Genomic DNA, 17,387 nt, shown 5'->3' with positions numbered 1-17,387 from the left:
TAAATAAATAAATAAATAAATAAATAAATAAAAACAATAATAATAATGTTTTTCTAAATAGAATTTTTTTTTCAATTATTAGCTGGAAATATTTGCTTTAGAGCTAATGAGATAATCAAATATTTGTTTAAATACTTGAACAACCTGGCTTGTGTATATAACTCTTATAGTTATTTTTGTTGCCATGAACTCTCAAAGATACTGAGCATTCCTGGTGGTTATGTTTTTAAAAATATTTATATTATCAGATTAGCTGAAACTATTTTAACTATGCTTGCAGAGATTTTGTGGCAGCCAAAAGGCACATGAAGAAACATTTTCAAAATAAATAAAATTGTAGAGATAAAACAAAGCAGGTAGTATCTTCTAGTCCTCCCTCCTGTCTTAAGAACGTTTGTTAATATAAATATGCCATTTTTGAAAATCTGTAAACTACAACCATTTGGTTGTATATGTACCTCATTTTTTTTTCTTTTTACTACCACTATAGAAAATTTCATGGAGTCAGGTTCACATCAAACTTTGAACTGGCTAATTATTATGTCTGTTCTTTGAACAGTCTGTCAAAATCTCTCTGTTTTTTTCATCTGGGTAATGGAAGTTTTCAATCCTGAAATGATTCTAGAAGCACCCTAGAAAATGTAATGCATATAGAGAGGAGCGATTCACATCACCCTGTCTTTTAACCCTAACGTCATGACATTGAAAGGCTTGGACATATGATGCCTCTGAACCACAGTCCTTTAACAATAATCATTATATAACAACAACAACAACAACAACACTTACAGGGCTTAGATGAGGATTGAATGAGACTATATTATTAAAAACATGCTGCTCAACTATAAATATGTAGGTAGATACATGGATAGATGATCGATCGATAGATACAAACATACATACATAGATAATAGAGAGGGATATCATGCTGTGGGAACACGAAATTCCCCACAAATAATTACAGCACATGGGAAGATTATAAATGCCCAAAAAGTAGTATATGGGAATAATGTTGACTGATAATATTTCATTTTCTAAAACACAAGTTAGTCGGATCAAGATGCCTAAACTGGCATATTAGGAACAAAGTTTAGGCATCTGATCTAACTTGTATTATAGGAAAAAAGAAGCATGATCAGTCAGCATTATTAGGTACAAGCACAACCAGTCACATAATTCATGAGGCTCATTACAAAATGAAAATGCAGGTCTCTTTGTTAATTGTTTTTTAATTTTTTTTAATGTTTAGTTGTTTTTGAGAAAGAGAGAGAGAGACAACAGAATGAGCAGGGGAAAGCCAGAAGAGAGGGAGGCACAGGATCTGAAGCAGGCTCCAGGGTCTGACCTGTCAGCACAGGGCCCGAAGCAGGGCTCAAACTCACAAACTGTGAGATCCTGACCTGAGCTCAACAGACTGAGCCACCCAGGCGCCCCTCTTTGTTAAAATTTTATTGGGAATTTCAAAACAGTGACAAGTGAACAGTAAGCCAAAAGGGCAGTTCAGAACTGCACTGGTATTTTCCTCGTAGAGCAGAAGGTAGCCCAGAAGGTCACATAAAATAGGGAATTCTCAAAATATAAGGAGGGATCGATCATGTGCCAGGTAGCTAATAAAGATAACAAAAGTCCATTATAGAAATAAAATATTTTTCTCAGGCAGGTAATCAAAGTTATGAAGTTTGGTCTACTTATTCATTTCACTTGAAACTCAGAAGTTTATCTTGTAAAGAAGACCCCGATAATAACATGTTTGTACAACATAGAAAATACATCCACAGCCTCTCTCTTCTTTCCAGCTTCTTTCCCTCAGAAACCATCTTAGACGTCCCCAGCATTTTTTCAAATTAAGATTGATCTTAAACCATTCCCTTCGTCTGACAAAATCATCATTTTTCCATTGCAGTGAGAATGCACTGTATGTACATATGTACGTAATCCGACACTTCTGGCTTACATTCTCTCAGCCCAGTCATGTGATTCTGGTAGAGCTGAGCTGCCCTCCCATACCCCTATATTTCTGTTAATGCCAATGAGACCCGGGGCCAGCCAAGTCTAAAAACCCCTTTTCCCAGCCACAGTGGTCTGATAGGGACACTGTCAAGCTTTAATATACACACCAACCAACTAGGGATCTTTTAATAGGCAGATTCTAACTCAGAGAGTCTGCATTTCTAAGAAGCTCACAGATGAAGACTCTGCTGCTGTTCTGTGCACAACACCGGGAGTAGCAAGGACCTAGATGTCTCCCCCAGGGTCTAGGGTTCTGCACTCTAACCAAACCAGGCCAGTCAACACACAGAAAGCCTAGGGATGGCTGAGCAGAGCTCAAAAGAGAAGAAGGAAGGACCATTTTGTTTCTTCAGTCCATTGTACCTGATGCCAGTTCCTCCTCACTCCAGGCACACAGGCCAATAAATCAACTTTCTGTTTAAGTAAGGCTGAATTGGATTTCTTCACTTGCAACCAAAAGAATACTTAGAGTATAAACTCTCTTTAGATCTAATCTGACATTGCCCAAGATGTCTTGAACAAAATCCTATTCCTTATTTGCTACATTTGCAACCTACCTACCTTAAAGAATTTTGAATTCTGATTCATGATTAAAAGAAATAACTAGGAACAAATATGTAATTGCTAAATTACTTGTTACATGTTAGAAAGCCACTTATTTTTCTATTATATTAATCATTATCTAAGTAAAGCTAATATAATACTTTAAGGCTTCTCTTTGATCAACTGAGTAAAAATATGGTATTCATTAAAAACATTTATTTCTACTGTGCTAGCTTTCTGTGTTTCCTGCTGACTTCTCCATGGGTAGCTATACCTCTGGAACCAGAACAAGGGGTACAATATAGCTCCAGTCTGTTGTGGGGAACCGACATTTGTAGAGCTAAACTGGTATCCTAAATAATATGCTGTTGGGGTCTAAAATCACACCAAGTTCATATATGTCTACAAACCACACTTATCTATAAAAGTGTAAACTACTTGCTATTAATTCTTGCTAAAAATAAGTTTAGATCATTGTGCATTTTTAAAATTAGGCTGTTAACTGCACTGTGGACTAAGTTAGTCATCCTCTATTCACATGGCATAAATTATTAATCACCCTTCGAGAATAGATGGGTGGCAATTCTGAAGACAAGGTTAAGTAAACACAGAGAAGTCTTCCTAGTAAAAAATGAATCATTGCTCTGAGAGGTGGTAATGTCATAGTTCTCTGAAACAAATAGAACAGATATTCCCATTACAAGTACAAATAGTAATCAGCAAATTCACAAAACATGGTTGTTATCCTTTTGTTAGAGCAATTTATATTTAGTTCAAGCCACAGTTTGTCAAAACTGTCATTCTGTAAAACTAGAATAAATCCAAATAGCAAAACGACTTTCCCAGGTCGGCTCTTGCTCACAGCCTTTATAGGCCTCTTCCTCTGAAGGCCTTATCCGTTCCCTTCCACCCATGTGAGGTGCTTGGCAATGGGCTCCCCTGGCGTCTGCAGAACTACACCACACGTGTTCACTTTTCTGAATGTCTCACTTCCTTTTCCTACAACCCTCTGCATAGTTAAGTATTTAGGACAAAGTAAGTGTTTTCAATATCTGTTTACTACATGGACGAGAAGGTTGGCAGATGCTACTTTACAACCAATTTAATCCAAACATAAAGGGCACCTTACATTTGTAAGATGCTTACGTAATGCTGATGTAATCTGCTTTGAAAAAATTCATATAGCCTCGGGTTTTTTTCTTTTCTTTCTCTGTTAACATGAAGGGGACCTGGGTGGCTCAGTCAGTTGATTGTGGACTCTTGATTTCAGCTCAGATCATGATCTCACAGTTTGTGGGATCGAGGCCCACGTTGGGCTCTGTGCTGACAGGGCAGAGCCTGCTTGGGATTCTCTGTCTGTCTCTCTCTGCCCCTACCCCACTCGTGCTTTCAGTTTCTTTCTCTCTCTCTCTCTCTCCTCAAAATGAATAAACATTTTTAAAATTAAAAAAATGTATTAACACGAAAAGGTTTCATTTTTCCCATATAAAATAAAGCTACCCAATGTTGTTGAATTTGGCTAAAAAAAAAAAAATCAACAAAAAACTATAGGTGTTGTGATTGCCTTCAAAAACCTTCAAATTCAAAGTAATAACCAAGGGTTTAATACTATCAATGAAATAAAAAAACAGATAAGTACTTTACACACTGACCCAACTAAAGGAAGGAACTTGTGTGTTTTTTTCTGCCATGAATTATATCAACAACTACCACTAGGGGGTGCTTCATCTCTTCTTATTCACAGTAAATGGACTGCTGCACTGAAGGCACATGCAGCTATACCCATAAGCCAGTATTTCCATTCTTCATTGGATGTGCAGGTTAATTTATCCCCCAATTTTATATTAACCAAACTATGGATATATTTGATATCTTCAAAACAATAAGTTCACTTATGTTTATTGAATATTCATCAATTTACTCTCAAATGATCACTTTTCTTGAGACCTTGACTCTAATGTAATTTTTCTCTGTTTTCATGGCTCTATGGACATGATAAAAAATGTGTTCATAATCAAAAGCCATAATTTTTTCCATTCCAAAAATAGGTACCAATTACGTATATGCTTAAAAAAATTAGAGGGAGAAAATAATTTGGCAACTATCTTTAATTTAATTATGATTTCTCTAACTTTGTCAGTGAGTAGCACACTTAGTGTCTCAGTAAGTTTTCCATGATGTTCCAGGCCAAAATAAATAGCCAAAGTTCTATTCGTTAAGTAGTTAGATTTATCAACTTAAGAAGTATTTAGGTTCTAACAACTTAATAGCTATTTGTAAAAATATATATACATAACAGAGAGAAAAAAATATTTCATTCATTATTCCACACTTACTTATTAATTATCAGTTGCTGTTTAACGAATTACTCCCCAAATTTAGTGGCTTAGAAAACAAATACAGTTGACCCTTGAACAACACAGGGGCTAGGCATACCAGCCCCTCTCATAATCAAAGATCCACATATTAACTTTTGACTCTCCCAAAACTTAACTAGTAATAGCCTACTGCTGACCAGAAGCCTTACCGATTATACAGCTTATTAACACATATTTTGAATGTTATACTGTATTCTTACAATAAAGTAAGCCAGAGAAAAGAAAACATTATTAAGAAAGTCATAAGGGAAACTACATTTACAGTACTGTACTGTATCAGGAAAAAAGCCATGTACAAGTAGACTCACACAGTTCAAACCTGAGTTGTTCAAGAGTCAACTCTATTTATCATCTCATCATTTCTGTGGGACAGGAATTCGGGAGGGGCTTACCTGGGTGGCTGTCTCAGAATCTCTCCTGAGGTTGCAGTCAGGATGTCAAGTAGGGCTGGACTTCCAAAACAGCTCATTCACATGACTGTTGACAGACAGCTTCAGTTCCCTGTTGGCTGTTGGAAAACAGGTTCAGTTCCTTGCCACGCGGGCACCTCCATAGGGCTGCTGGAGTGTCTTTACAACGTGGCTGCTGGCTTCCTCAAAAACAAGTGATCCAAGGGAGAAAGCGAGCAGGTGTTTGCAATGCCCTTTATGACACAATTTGGAAACCACACACCATCACTTCTGCCATATTTGATCTTTTAGAAGCAAGTTACTGAATTCAGCCCATACTCAAGGTGAGAAAAATTAGTCTCCATCTCTTAGAAGAAAACTTATCAAATAATTTTGGACACATCGTATAATCACTATACTTCTCAGTGAGGTCCATGCACCTTTGGGCACTATATTGGTTAATTTCGGTGTCAACTTGACAGGGCTAAGCAATGTCCAAATAGCTAGTGAAACATTATTTCTGAGTGTCTCTGATGGTATTTCTGGGAGAGATTAGCATTTGAATCTGTAGGCTGAGTAAAAAAGATTGCCCTCCCAGTTCAGGTGGGCATCACCTAATCTGATGAGGGCCTGAATAGAACAAAAAGGCAGAGGAAGGGCAAACTTGCTCTCTGTTCTCTGCCTGAGCTGGGATATCCATCTTCTCCTGCCTTCAGACATCAGCACTTCTGGTTCTTGGGCCTTCAGATTCACAGTGTGATTTACACCATTGGCTCCTCTCATTCTCGGGCCTTCAGGTTTGGATTCAACCTCTACCACCAGCTTTCCTGGGCTTCCAGCTTACAGACAGGCGGATCGTGAGACTTCTCAGGCTCCAAAATCACATGAGCCAGTCCCTCATACTATGTCTCTTTCTATATATGTGTGTATGTATGTATGTATGTATGTATGTATCAATCTATCCATCCATCCTACTGACTCTGTGTCTCTGGAGAACCCTGACGAATGTAGGCATTGTACACTCAAACTTTGGAATCAGATTAGAAACCACAGCCTCGTGGGGCACCTGGGTGGCTCAGTTGGTTAAGCTTCCAACTTTGGCTCAGGTCATGATCTCATGGTCTGTGACTTAGATCCCCATGTCGGGCTCTGTGCTGACAGCTCAGAGACTGGAGCCTGCTTCAGATTCTGTGTCTCCCTCTCTCTCTGCCCCTCCCCACTCACACTCGGTCTCTCTCTCTCTCAAAAATAAATAAACATTTTAAAAAATTAAAGAAAATAAAGAAACTGTACCCTCGTTTCCTGTTCCACATTGATTTCCATGTGCCATCTGCTTGTGATCACAGTGACCTCAGAACACTCAGCTTCACAAAGTTATGTCTGTTACAACAGCAATGTACCACAATCCACAGTTGAAATTGTAAGCTACCTGAAGCTAGTAGTTCATTTGGTGGCCAACAGATGTTGCTGTGTTTCCCTTGAAATTTTAAAACATGTCATACAGCTCCTGTGAGTTCATTGTAGCCCCCACTGGACTATCCCAGTGCAAATTAGGGATCCATAGACTTAATGACCTTTTTCTCAGAGATGAAAATTAAGGTTGAATGTATGTTTTAAAAAGCCCTTCTAAACATGTCAATAGTTTCTGTATTTGTTTCAAACAAATTATAAAAGAAAAATGAGGAAGCTATTTCTATCCATAGTATTGAAATAGAATGAAAGTTTTATCTTGTTATAAATGTGTGTGGAATGTAAAAGTATTCAAGAGCAGAACATTTTTCCTCTGCCCATTTTAGCCAAACTTCAGCTGAATATGAAGAAAAAGCAGTACAAGAATGAAAAACACAACATAAAAAGAGTTCAGTTTAAAAAACAATCAGTATCCAAGAAATATTTCCTTCCTTTTTATTTAAAAAAAAAAAACACGTTTTTTAAGGGTTTTTAAAAACTTTTTTTTTTTAGGCTTAATTTATTTTTGAGAGACAGAGAGAGAGCATGAGTGGGCAAGGGGCAGAGAGAGAGAGGGAGACAAAAATCCAAAGCAGCTTCCAGGCTCTGACACGGGGCTCAAACCCACAAACCACGAGATCATGACCTGAGCCAAAGTCGGATGCTTAACCCCCGCCTCAAAAAAACACCTTTTAAAGATTCTCCTTTCCTAATATAATGGTATTTTAGAATTGGCCTGGAGTCTGTGCCAAATGCTTACACAGAACATCTATTTCCTCACCCACAGGAAGTTAGTCTTCAATAAAAAGAAAGCTCAGGTAATGAAAGATCTTCCTGTTCATTACACCAGATAGAGAAAAAAAAAAAAAAACCCAAAAAACAAAAAGCACATTTCTCTTTGCTCTTTCCTGAAACCTCACTAAAATAACAAAAAAAATTTTTTTTGAGGGCATAATCCCACAAAAGCAGAGAAGAAAGAGGTGATGATAGCAGAGAATTACAGTCCACAAAATAGTGGAAGATGGAAAGCTGATAACCTAGTTGTAAATGGCTTATGTTTCAGCTTTCTCTGCTCTGCTAAGTACCAGAAGAAGAAAAATCCCAACTATAAGCAAGTTGCGTCAAGCCACAGAAACTCAGAACATATCCATCAATAGAGGCACTAGGTTTGCGAGTAGGGCTGAAAATAGAAGAATTTGTTAAAAGTCTTTTTTTTTAATGTTTTATTTATTTATGAGTGAGAGCATTCAAGCAGGGAAGGGGCAAAGAGGGGGGAATAGAGGATCCGAAGCAGACTCTGTGCTGACAGAAGAGAGCCCAATGCGGAGCTCAAACTCACGAACTGTGACAGCATGGCCTGAGCCAGTCAGACCAACTGAGCTACCCAGGTGCCCCTGTTAAAAGTCTTAATAAGGAGTTAGGAGGTTCTTTAGTCCATGCAGGCACATGACTTCTATGTATCATAGAAGATTCCTGCTGATAAGTGAGATGTTCCGTGAGTCTACTCTCAGAAGTGACATCTCTTCTACTCTGGGCCTTAAGAAAGTTGACCATCAGGATTACACTCCATCATGTGAGATAGTAGAGAAAGTCTTCTGGGGAAACTGTCTAGCCCTATAGATATGGGTGGCCAGGAGTCCTACAGCAAGACTGCCAGCTCCTTCCTGATTGCTCCACAGTGAAATCTGACACTTGATAAGCTTTCTGTGAACATACAGCCTCCAATCAGTACTTTAGTGCCCCACTCTTTTATTTTGAAATAACTTATATAAAAATGTCCAGATCAGAACAAAGATCTCCTGTATCCTTTTTATTCAGTTTTCCCAAACATTAACATTTTACTGAATATATATGATCACCAACCTCCTCTTTCTCTCTCTCCCCTTCCCCATGTGTATGTCTGTGTATGTTCACATGCATGTGTATAGGAGGTAATGCGCTCATTATCATCAGTTGTATTCTGAACCTTTTGAAAGAAAGCTTTGGGCTAGATGTCCCATCACCTCTTAAACTTCTAGTGTATATTTCCCCCAAAGAAGGACATTTTTGGAATGTCCCAAAATAGTTGGAAACTACCCAAGTTTGCCAACTGTTTAAACTGTTTGGTTTTTCCTTTTTGATGTAGGGTTGTGCCAAAGAATATGTGTTATTTTGGGTTTTTATGTCTCTTCAGATCCTTTCAACCTAAAACAGTATTTCTCAGTCTTTGACATCTTTATCAGTTTTAAAGAGTACAAGCTTCACATTCTATTGGATGACCCTCACAGTGTGTCTCAGGGCCAGATGCAGGTTATGTATCCTGGACAGGAATACCATGGAAATCATGGCGAGCTTTCTCAGTGCATCTCATCAGGGGGTACAAACGTAGCAAAGAAAAAAACAAAAGCAAATACTAAGTATCAGAAATTTCTAAAAAGTTCAGGAAAGGAAATGAAGCCAGAGTTTTACTATTGTAAAGAACTAGGAGGAGTCTGAGACCCCTGCTTGCAAGCCAACAAATTAGCCTGCCAGAGTTTCATGGATACTGGTGAAAGAATGAAGATTCCTGGACCAGAAGTGAAGAATTTCATTTCTCACAGAATAGCAAGCAGCGTGAACCTCACAGTTGCTGTGGCTTCCCTGAGGACCCCTGAGTTTAGGGAACCCCAGTCTTTTATAATGGGCTGAAAGCAAGCCTGTATGACCTTTGCCCCAGAGTGGACATTAAACAAACCTGTCCCCTGCCCTGGAGGGAGACAGTCACTGTCTTCCAAAGCTGTTGATTATGCATACACTCTTAAAATGGTAGTCTGGAACAAAAGCTGTCAGTGTCTCTAGTAATAATATGTGCCAAAATGCAAAAAAAAAAAAAAAAAAAAAAAAAAGGCCATGAGAATTGTCTCCCAACCACTACGTGACTCACTTCTGAAAATAATTGCATAGCCATAATAGAGTAAATTCTGGATATTGACTTAACCAAAAATTGTGACTTAAATACATTGGGAATGGGGAAGAATGGAAAGAGTGTGCTGAGAAAGGTGAAATCACATAAAAGACAGTGAATCCTAATAGTCTATAGTAGACTTTATGCCTTAGATTAGATTAGACAATCTAGGAATGATTAGACAAAATGTAAACTAGCAAACAAGAAAGAGAAGTAAAAGTGTGTTATTTTTTAAAAAGGAGAACAAAGTGTTGAATGTGGTATTGCCTCTGAGATATAGTTTTCATAAAATGGAAAAGTTGGCCCAAATAACTGCTTTTTTTTTATCATAAGCTATTTGACATCTTAAATTATGCACACAATTATTTTCATAAAAATTAAAATACAATGTAAAAAGACAAAAAGATTTCCTGGAGCACAATAGTTCTGTTATAACTGTAAGATTACATATTCAAGAAATTTAATCTGCCCTCAAATGTCTCTAAGTATCTAACAGGAATACAGGCACCTGATTTTTTGAAAAAATGTCTTTCAAAGGCATAAAGCCAGCCCCCTTATCTTCAGGACCAGATATTCAGTGAAGGTCTATAGGACAACACCCTCAGCCCTAGTAGGTATGATTGGATTTCCACTCTAGCATTCACAGGGCTCAGTGATTACATGCCCTCCTCAAAGAATAGTGGAAAGAGAAAAACACCTCATTGCTGGTGTAGTGTCTGTAATAATCTCTCCCAGCTGCTCTAGGCTGTATCCACAACAAAGGAAGCTTGACTTTGTGCAGCCCTCCAGTCTGTTAACTCTCAGGAGCCCATCTATCCATGCCGGCAAATATGGACAGGAGCAGAGGTGGGTGAGGTGGAAAAAAGATGGTGTTGGGATGTTATAAAAAGTCAAGTGTTATCTCATTTAATCTCTTCTTCCACATGTAGGTTATTGTACTTAAAAAAAAATCAAAAGTCATGAAAGTGTATATAGAGGAAAGTAGAAGCTCCCATACCCTGTAGTAGGAGGGAATGAATCAAGAAATAGGAAGGCATAATGTAGGGAACGGAAATCAGTGTAAGAAAGGGCTAAGGGATTCAACCAGATGACATAAATTGGGATCCCAAAATGACAGCTGTGCACTGGCATAGATGACATCCAGTTCCAATTTGAGTAGTCAAAAAGATCGGGAAGAAATTTCCTCAGGTACAAGATCGGGAAGAAATTTCCTCAGGTACAATATCCCAGTAGCTGGCAAAGACTTTGTGTTGAATAGGGGTTTCTGAGCTGACGCACACTCATATTGAGTGGGCATTATTATTTATTATCTCAGGCCAGCAGGCATAAACAGGGTGATGGACATGTGGTATGAACAAAAGAATACGCATGAAAAAGTAACCATAACTTGGCAAACCTGTAGCTATTCTTTATAATCATGTGAACACTGAATACTAATCCAAACAAAATGATAAAATAACCAGAGTGGAAAGATGAGTGAGTGGATGAGGGTACACGAGTGTGATAGGAATGGGAGGGAAAGAGAACTAAATCCTCATTTTCTATACTAAGAACCTGATAGGTAATGCATAAAACTGGAAAATCAAGAAGTAGCCAAATAAGCATGTTATTTAGAAATGAAAAGGTAAACACCAAATTCAGCCGCTAAATAATTGGTGAATGCAGTTTCCTTGGAGAAAAGAAGATGGGCAGAAAAGGAATTGGTGTTTTTCATTATTATTTGCCTCTTTAAGTTTTACATACATATGTCTTTAATATAAATAAAAAGTAGGGTTTTTTGTTTTGTTTAAGAAAGAAGGGAAAGATGGAAGAGAAGAAGGAAAGAAGGGAGCAACGTGTCTACTTTTCATCTGGTATAGCTAAAAATATTCATAGAAACGTCAAATCCAAACTGCACTTGGTAGTTCCTCTAAAGAATACTTATTTTGTTTTGGTAAGTTGCAGGTAAAGAGACAGACAAAACCTATAAAGGGAAGAATCTCCCTTAACATTTACAGGAATGGGGAAATAAGGGCAGGCTGAGATGATGCTCTGGCATGCCTTGGAAATACATGTTCAGAAATGAGTTATCCACAGTATGCTTCCAAAGCCATAAACATTGCATTTTTAATTTTCTTAGCTGAGTTTTCAGTTACCAGCAGACGTTATTGAGCAATCTGGAAATAGATATTGTAAAAATAAAGCGAAAAAAAATGTCTACCCACACCTTTTCTGTCATTGCTATGTTCTTGTGGTTGACACTACTTCACTCTAACAGATATTGGCTCTTATAAAGCCACCAACAGCCCAATTGTCATTTGATTTTCAGAAATATTAACCAACATGGTATAATTAGAACCAAAGAAAATGTTGTGTAGATGGCACGTTGTCATCACTGACTTAACCCCCTCAGAAGTTCGGGGAAAGGTCAAGTTTTTATTTATTTCTTTTGTATTTTTTTTTAAGTTTATTTATTTTGAGAAAGAGAAAGAGATTGCATGAGCAAGTGCAAGCAGGGGAAGGGGCAGAGAGGAAGGGAGAAAGAGAATCCCAAGCAGGCTCTGCACTGTCAGACAGAGCCTAAGGTGGGGCTGGACCTCATGAAACGTGAGATTATGACCCGAGTCGAAACGAAGAGTTGAATGTTTAACCAACTGAGCCACCCAGGTGCCCCGGTCATGTTTTCATGTCTACCAATGATGCATTTTGTGCCCTGTATGAAGGTTTTTATTTGTTTGTTTGTTTGTTTTAATTTGTTTTAATATTATTTATTTGAGAGAGAGAGAGAGAGAGAGAGAGAGAGAGACAGAGTACCAGCAGGGGAGGGGCAGAGAGAGAGTGGGACACAGAATCTGAAGAAGGCTCCGGGCTCCAAGCTGTCTGCACAGAGCCTGACACAGAGCTCAAACTCATGAACTGTGAACTGTGAGATCATGACCTGAGCCAAACTTGGACGCCCAAGCAACTGAGCCACCCAGGCTCCCCTGGAGGCTGTTTTTAGAGGTTGCTTCCTGGTGGATGTATATTCCTGGTGCCCCCAAACCCTCTTGCTATAGATACAATTGTCTTACCTTCTTGAGTGCATTTAACTTATCAAGCCATGAAAAATTGATAGGTACAATAGAACTCAGCTGGCACCAATTCCTAATAAGGATGTCCATAGTATTACTTTTTAGCACTATTTCTTAATAGATTTTCATTATAAAACATTTGCTAACTCAGCTCAAATCCTTGGACTCAAAAGTAGGAAAACAACCTAACTTAATGTCTACACCCTTAAGCAGCCACCCCTTGCTTCTGTTAGCACAGTGGAACCAACACAGTAGGACGGGAAAAAGATACACATTTAGAACTGACTTACTAGACTCAGTAGAACTGACTAACTCCATGAGTGTCTTGCTATTTTTGAGATATTTAACCACTTTGAACCTAGTCTCTCTATCAGGAAAATCAAGAACATAAGTTCTTCTTTACACATGCTCTACCATAGTAAGTACCTTACTTACAGAAGACACTCATCAAATACAAATGCTTCCTTGCCTCTTCTTGAAGGATGGGGAAAGAGTACACAGGCTTCATGCCTACTTTTCCTTTTACATGACTAGGTTCCACACGCCCTCCTTTTGCTTGGGATACAAGAAGAAATTAGCCTATGAAAGACCTCCTTGTGAACTTGTATTCAATTCTCTTCAGAGGAGGTGGAAAATCAGATCAACCCCTTGCTCTTTCACTTTTGAGTCTGGACTTCTTAAATCATTGAGAGAGATTTTTTTTTTTTTCCTAGTGACCCTGTCAAATCAAAGGCTAGCCAGGGCCAATTGGATTGCCCTCTTGGGAAGGGGTCTCTTAATAGAGATTGCTTGATATCAGTAACTCACTGTCATCAATTTTCAGGAAGTTAGGAGGAAAGGCAGTGAAGAAAAATCACAAACTATAAGAGACAGAGGTGGGGATAAAATTTTTTTCATAAATTAGCAGTTTGTAAGGAGGAATTCCTCATCTTTTCTCTTTGGGTATCATCTATAATATGATCTTATGTTTGTGTATTCTACACAAAATGGAAAAATTTTAGAGGTCCTTAAAATAGATAACCCCAATGTGCAGATATAGAAACTGTTCACAGAGACCAAGAGCCTTGACCAAAATAATACAGTTAATTAGTAATGGATCCCATTTCTGTCCATGCACTTTCTTTTCATGTATACAAGTGTGTACAAAACCTGTATTTTTGTGTGCTGTGGAGTTATGTCACTGCATTGTTGTGCTATTTAAGAATTAGATACTAGGCTTTCGATTTATTTTGAGGAACTCTCAACAAAAGTCATGCTTTCTATTTAGGTGAGACAATTTAAGTGGCGAGTATAAAAGGAGAAGCTGGGCGGTTTGAGAATCCAAATAGAAAACAAGGAAATTGTCTGACACCTCATTGCTAACTCTAGAAATAAAAATGAGACTGTTGCTTCCCTCCTTCATATTGTTCTTAGGTCCTTCTCTGAATGCAAAAACGTCAAAGATGCTTTGCTAAAACCCAGAAAGCTGCTATGCAACCTACATATGAAATTATTTCTCTCTGCCTTTAATCCTGAAGATCTAGAATTCTGCTATTTAAGAAACAAACATGTTGTGTTCAGAAGGAAGGAGAACATAATAGTAGACATCTGAGTCAACTGTCAATCTAGTTTTCCAGCTTGTCATTGCTCCTTAGACACTGTGTGAAGATCTCTCAGAAATGAAACTGATTTACCATAAAATGTGCCTGTTTTCCATTAAATCTTGCTCATGGCTCCACTGAGGCACTGAAGTTACCAACATGTCATGGGTTCACCCTGCAGGGCCACCTCTTGGTCTTGTTAGTCCAGAAAATGAACCATGCATAAGAGAGGCCTTGGGGAAAGAGATTTTATTTGCATCAGTTATTTTGCACATTGCTTAAACTAGAGATGTTAGCAGTTCTTTGAAGAGAGCAGCATTAGTCAGACCCTTGGGGGCAAGAGTGGGAAATGGAACTTACCCTCTCACATGCTTGATTGAAACATGTCAGTTGAGGCAGGCATAGGGCAGGACATGAGAAATCTGTTTTCAGAGTCTTGGTAGAATGGGTGAGGGCAGAATAATCCTTCATATCCTAGTTAAAATTCCAGAGCTGCTGCATGCCCATCATACAACTTTGATGGAGCCCTTTAACCTTCAAAATTTACTTTCTTCATATGTAGAATGGGCATGATGTGACTAACTCAAGAAGTTGTTGTTGGAATAAATAACATATGGAAGGCCATCATCCCAGTTGTGATCATCAGTATGTACACATAAATGTCATCAATCTTAATGATCATGATCCTGATGATTAGTTATTTTAATCCAGGCACTGCCATTTACCAGCTATATAGCTCTGGGTGCAGAATTCTGAGTTTCAATTTCTTCCACTGGAAAATCAAGAGAATCATATTTACCTTGCAAAGTTGTTTGGAGGACCAGAAATGGTATATGGAAACTACCCTGTCCCAGTATCCAGACCAGCTCAAGTATATTCTTATGATAATTTGTTGTTCTCATTGCTTCCATGGCTACCTATTATTTACATAATAATTTTTTTATGCTTGAACTATGTCATGTTTGATATTAAGGTTGGCTCTTCCTGATATGATAAATTTTATACACCAGTTCATCTGATAAATGTTTACTTAAGAAATAGACAAGGCTTCTGTTTCACTAAGTGTCTGTTCCACCTCCCTTGGGCATAACTACTCAAAAGATTGTGGCTGAGAGTCAAACCAGTATCCTCTACTATGAGCAGGACTTATCAGAGCCACTGTGAAAGGGACGCCCAAAACATTCCCCAGCTTATAGAGATACTTACTTTCAGCAATTTTGTCAAGGCAGAAAACACAACCAGGATTAAAGTGTCTAGGGAACATTTTATTCCTTCTGGCCTCAACTTCCTGAGTGTCTATTGTCATATGCTGGTTTATCTGTAGAAGAAAAATGGACTTTACTGAATAGCATTCTGGACTTATTAGTCATCTAGCCTACACACTTGATACCAGAATCTTGAGTCAATTGTTAATTGGACCCACATGGTTGTAACACATCTTTTAAACCGTGCCAAAATGCATTTTTTTCAATTGAGAAGAAGAAGAAGAAGAAGAAGAAGAAGAAGAAGAAGAAGAAGAAGAAGAAGAAGAAGAAGAAGAAGAAGAAGGCGGCGGCAATTGAGAATACAGAGCTCAAAATATGGAAGAACATGTAGTTTCTTTTGAAATCCTAAGTACTTATTTTTTTTTGGCTCTATGGTGCCAGTCTATCTGCCTACCTCTTCCTACCAATTTAACCCTCTTTGGCAGCTGTTACTTAAAGATTCTACTACCAGAATTCTAGAGATCTCTCTAAGGATCCCAAAAGCCCTACTCTTGAATTAGGCCAATTTTTTTCCTCACAGACCTACGTTTCTAAATGAGATTTGTGAACTAGTTGATGAAGTTGAAACTCCCTTTCAGGGAAGTTAGGCCTCTTCACTAACTATTCTATAATATGTTGGTTTCGTTGTCTTAGCCTGAGTTTCATCCCAAAAAAGAAGAGCCCATGACAAGGCGAAAGTAATTTGGGGGCAGTAATCCTAAGGAATAAGAGTAAAGGTCCTGGTAGAGTGCAACTGGGAACAGAAAGATAAACCGAGGTGTATTATCAAACCGTTCATTACTGGGCAAGTGGACCTTGATCCTGCTGGAGACTGAGATGCTGTGTAAAATGTGAGTCAGAGTTGTTCACCTAGGGCTGAAACAATAGATGATTTGTCCAGTCTCCCATCCTCCACTGGTCAAGGGTTGCCCATTGAGATGTTAGCATTTTCTCCCTTTTGGGTTTGTCCATGCAGAAGAATGGCTGAACAGGTTCCCACAGGCATCTCCCCACAGAGGTGACAAAGAGGCCAGAGCAGAAAGTAACAGTGTCACAGGGCAGCTAAGATGAGGTACTGTCTAGTTTTCACCTGCCACTGTGATGACTGAAGTAAAAAGAGCTCCTCTGAGGTAATATAAAGCAAGGCACAGAGGTGACCTAATTGCTTATGTGCCTGCAATGGTGTCATTCACATTAATAAGATTTTCTTCAGTATTTTGTCAACTCTCACAAACTGTAAACAAAACCTCATGACTTCATTCTAAAGCCTGACAGCAGAGAGCCCAATGCAGAGCTTGGACTCACAAACTGCGAAATCATGACCTGAAGTTGGATGCTTAGCTGACTGAGCCACCCAGGTGCCCCAATAGTTAATGTATATTTTTAAAACTTCCCATGGGTCCACCTTATTTTCAAATTATACATTTTAAAAGTAAATATTTTAAAATATTCATTGAGCAGTTATCATGCAAGATCTTTTTGAGGACAAGGCAGGAAACAAAAAGAATAAAACATATCTTCCCCACAAGGAGTTTACCAACTACTCAGGGAGAAAGGATAAGACAGATAATTTTAAAGGTTGAGTGAAGCTAATAAAGGGAGTAGGAGCAATACTGAATATATGCTAAATTTGTAGCAGTTACTCAGCAGATACTAATTAATGCTATAGAATCCTACACAGACATTTAGAAACATGATAGCCTGATCTGACATGGAAGGAAACAAACATGGATACAAACACATAGAAATGTTGGACAAAATAAAGTTAATCTGTTTTAAATACCTCTGCTCCAAAGAAGAAAAGAGCTATTTCCAGAAGTC

At 38.3% G+C, this 17,387-nt stretch overlaps 1 long non-coding RNA gene across 4 annotated transcripts in view; it reads right to left on the bottom strand.

The window, feature by feature from the left end:
* The window catches only part of LOC109503373, a 132,875-nt gene that overhangs the window by 26,164 nt on the left and 89,324 nt on the right, over window positions 1-17,387 (bottom strand). For 2 of the 4 annotated variants that reach the window (XR_006584917.1, XR_006584915.1), the window contains exons 4-6: window positions 15,529-15,640; window positions 14,416-15,094; window positions 5,324-5,439 (exon numbers count right to left, since the gene is read on the bottom strand). This is a non-coding gene — a long non-coding RNA (uncharacterized LOC109503373). The remainder of the gene's footprint in view (window positions 1-5,323; window positions 5,440-14,415; window positions 15,095-15,528; window positions 15,641-17,387) is intronic. The other 2 variants (XR_006584916.1, XR_006584918.1) reach the window with 2 other exon arrangements.

The sequence above is a fragment of the Felis catus genome, chromosome C2, assembly GCF_018350175.1.
Source record: "Felis catus isolate Fca126 chromosome C2, F.catus_Fca126_mat1.0, whole genome shotgun sequence".
NCBI lineage: Eukaryota > Metazoa > Chordata > Mammalia > Carnivora > Felidae > Felis > Felis catus.
Note: the sequence above shows the minus strand (reverse complement) of the source record. Positions and strands in the feature narration are given on the sequence as shown.